Below are 4,131 nucleotides of genomic sequence, written 5' to 3' on the forward strand. Positions count from 1 at the left end.
CTTTGTCAGAATGGAAACAGGCACCGTCAATTAAGTGTGACCTCTGAACTCATTGCCACCATCAGAAATAGGCACTGAAATTGCTCACTTCACTGCAGCTGGTTACCTCCTGATTTTGGGTAAATGCGGACACTGTCTTGAGGGCTACCAGAAAAACGACATCAACTTCATTGTAGGTGGTTAAGCTTGGAAGCTGGACTTGAGCAAGAAAAGTTTCTCAGCTCAGAATCACAGAATTATCAAGGTTGGAGAAGACCTACAAAATCATCTGGTCCAACCATTACCAATACTTCCCGGAAAAATCATACTTCTCAACACAACATCCAAACGTTTCTTGAGCACTCCCATGGTCGGTGACTCCACCACCTCCCTGGGCAGTACTATCCAATGCCTGAATACCCTTTAGGGGAAGTAATATTTCCTAATGTCCAGCCTGAATCTTTCCTGGCATAGCTTACAACCATTCCCTCTAGATCTATAACTGATCACACGAGAGAAGAGGCCAAACCCCAGCTCACTACAACCTCCCTTCAGGACGTTATAGAGAGTTATAAGGTCTCCCCTGAGCCTGCTCTTTTCCAAGCTGAACAATCCTAGTTCCCTCAGCAGCTCCTCGTAAGGTTTGTGCTCCAGACCCCTCACTACTTTCGTAGCTGAAGACGTTCCAGAACCGCAAGGTTTTCTTGCAGGGAGGGGCCCAAAACTGAATAGGTCAAACATCCTTCTCTCCATCATTGCTGTCACCTGGAAGGCTGTCCTTGGAACTGCAGTGACTCATGCATCCTAACTGCACTCCATTGATGGAAGCACAACGTGCATCATTGCAACTTGCTGGTGGGTTCAAGTATTGGCAAGGGATCGATTCACCTGGAAAGAGTAGATACACAGCATTTAGCGTCAAACTTTCACTGTCCAAGGAGGCAAAGGCTTGGTGCTGCCTGTCAAGCAGGTTTCAAGCAGCTTGTGAGACTCATCTGGGAAAGACAGGAGTCAACCAAAGATGTCAGGCACAGGCTTGAATGCCAGAAGGAGGTACAAGCCCACTGAAAGCATGAATTCTACCTGTGTTGCTGACAAGCAGTGTTTTGAAAGCTGGATTTGCACCCTTACCTGCCAGGACCAAGACTTCTACTTCAGAGGGCTCCCTGGCACTGCTCTGCAGTTGGTGTTTGGCCACAGGGGATGGTTTGCCCAGGCAGAAGCAGGAACGCCAACTGCCAGCTGGTGATTCCTTCCTCTTTCTGGAAGAACTTGGTCTGGAGAGAAAATAGAGCATGCTGTCAGTCGTGGTGCAGGGTGAGGGAAGAGCTGCACCGAGCCCTTGCCAATAGTTGCCTGTTCCTGGTAATGCCTGCTTTCTGCTGAAACACAACTTAGAAACACCCTCTGTTTCAAACAGCAGAGGATGCTTCCATTCCTACAGCTCAGCCCTCAAGTCCTGCTGGCTACATTCCTCTCAATGATTTCAAGCAAGATTCGGAGCATGTGAGCAAAGGCTCCACAGCCGGACAGGAAAGGAGCTGGCAGGCGTAACTGCTTTCTGAGGAACCGTACAGTTATAAGGGAAGCTCAAAAGCATCCCTGACTCTTACGTTAACACCTCCTCGGCCTCAGCTCACTGCCACCTTTAATTTCTAGTGCCAGCAAGTCTGACCAACAGCTCTGCTTACAGGAGAAGCACAATTGGTTTCAGGCACATGGCCCTGAAATCTGGAAAACCCCAAGATTTCCATGTACAGCCAGCACAGAACAGGATAGACGCCAGCATGGCTTTCTGCATCTTGTGACTGCCTGCCCAACCAGGAAGGAAAGGCACCTTGTGTGGCTCCACTGAGGCCATAGGGCAACTGTGTGTTAGTTGAATCCTCAAAGATATAATGGACAAAAAATAAACCAATAAAAATCATCCGAACAATGATGGTAGGGGCTGGAAAGGGAATTCCTCTTTCTTTATCTTTCAGATGGAAAATCAATGATTGCGCTGAAGTTCCTCAGTACAGCTGCAGGCCCTTCCTCCACTTGTATCTTGCTGCTCCGTGTTGCAACAGGAGAGCTGCTCTGGCCTCTCCTCTCAGCCTGTGCCTCCTGCACGGTGAGCAGCTTTGTGGATGGAGACACCCACACAGACTTGGGCCCAGGCAGAGAACTGTGCCCTGCAAGGGAAAACCACAGCTAAGACAGAAAAGGAAGCAGCAACACAGCCATCCCCATTCTGCATATCTCTCAGAATTGCTCATCCGAGCCACTGGAAGAAGAGGAGCTCAAAATAACTGTGTGCTCAGAGGTATGCTCGTGGCAAAGGACACAGCCACAATTAAGAGCAGCTCACTGTATTTTAAGAGGCAAACAAAAAGCCTAGAAAAACTAGGGGCCAGAGATCTCAGAAAGCATCACTGCCACACTTCAATCAAGTTTCACCTGCTTGCAAAACATCTTAAGAGCAGTGATGGTTTTCTCTATGTAAGGCTTGGACACTCTCAGGACCCATCAACAGGGCACCATATTCTAACCTAAGCCCAGAAGCCTGCTGTCTCCTCAACAGTAACAGAATTTTCCAAGGTCTTGGAGAAGCCCTGGATTGGATGAAGCTGTCAGATTTAGATCAAGCTAATGGAGGAAGATGCTCACCTACTCCCTCTCCCATGGCTGGTGTGGATTTGGAGCAGAAAAGGACATCTGTGTAAATAGTACTGTTGAAATATCAACTGGTAGAGCAGTGTTGCACATTGTACAAATCACAGTTGGACATCCATGGACAGCTGATGATAAAAGTAATTGTAGGGGAAGAGCTGGATGAAATATTGTTAAAAACAAATAATCATTTTAGCTGCACGTTTGTAAGCATTTCTTTTCATCCTTCTCAAAACAGTTTCATGGCAGAATAAAGAGGACACGTTCACACAGACATTTCCACAGCCAGACTAGGGAATAATCAAAGAATATCAACCAAAACGTGTTTCCTACCAGTTACATGAATCTTGAAGGTGAGTTTCTAGCCAGCAGCCTCGCAGCTGTACTCCCCTTTGTTGCAGTAATTCATTCCTGGATGTAAATCACATGTAGAAAAGTGTTGCTATGATACTAGATGACCAAGAAAGTCCTATAGCCAAAATGTTTTGCACCAGAGAGGCTGTCAGTTGATCCTCCAAATGCAAGACACACCAAATGAAGCGTTCCTTTATCTCTGGGATTCCAAGCATTTTCTCACCTCTGACTTTCACTTGGAATGTTGCTTTGTCATCTTTTGTTTCACAGCTGTAGCTCCCTTGGTCTTTCAGGGTCACATTTTTGACCATGAGCTTGCGGTGCGTCCCCTTGGAGATGATGGTTGTCCTCTGGTCCTGCTTCACCTCTGTTTGATCTTTCTTCCATACGACAGCTCCGCTTGCAGCTGACACCTCACACACCAGCTCCAGGTCTTCAGAAGGACTGACTGATATTTCTGAAGTGGTTTTGGGCTTGCTGACAACATTAATGGCTTCATCTGAAGAAAAAAAGAGAAAGTGGTTTACATCCTGACTCAGGCTTATTCAGCACAGCATGAAGATACAGTTAGAACTGATTGTAATGTCTCTGCTCATTACATTTGGGTGATCGAGTTTCACCTCTGGAGGTACTCACATACAAACGTGTGCTTGATTCTCCTGTGTAAGGAAAGAGTAAGTTCTATGCAGACAGTTCTTATTTCTTTTAATCAATTCTGTATTCTGCACACGTTCTTCTGAAGCTAAAATGAAGGCAGATAAGTAACGTGTTTGCAATGCATGAACAAACCTATTCAACACTTTGTCTCTAAGCTAACAAGCAGCGTTTGAAGAGCACATCAGTATTTCATGCCCTTCATTCCATCCAGACAGAACCTGCCTGAGGAGCAAGCTGATGGCTGTCAGCTACAGGCAGACCTAGCTTAGCATTGCATTTCTTAGAGCAACAACTGTTGCTTTCAGTCACTGAATATACCAAGGCCAATTGCTATGCCAGGCACATTTATGGCATCAGTGAACAAATAATGAGTTAAAAATTGTAATAGACAGGAGCCATCTATTCTTGTAAAACTAGGTGACCAAAGAAGAACAGTCCCTCTAGAGTCAAGCTGTTTAGAACTAATAGCATCAATCAATATCACATAGA

The 4,131-nt window shown here is 45.9% G+C and overlaps 1 long non-coding RNA gene across 1 annotated transcript; it reads right to left on the reverse strand.

Annotated features, from left to right (window-relative positions):
* Nucleotides 1–1,114: 1,114 nt before the first annotated feature.
* LOC146754975 (uncharacterized) lies at nt 1,115–2,957 on the reverse strand. Its single transcript, XR_014938567.1, has 3 exons — nt 2,629–2,957; nt 1,817–2,153; nt 1,115–1,256 (listed from the first exon to the last, which is right to left on the reverse strand). It is a non-coding gene; the product is annotated as an uncharacterized LOC146754975 (long non-coding RNA).
* Between the last annotated feature and the right edge of the window lie 1,174 nt (nt 2,958–4,131).

This window comes from Coturnix japonica, chromosome 37 (genome assembly GCF_054131305.1).
Source record: "Coturnix japonica strain WE chromosome 37, WE-NBRP24, whole genome shotgun sequence".
Taxonomy (NCBI): domain Eukaryota; kingdom Metazoa; phylum Chordata; class Aves; order Galliformes; family Phasianidae; genus Coturnix; species Coturnix japonica.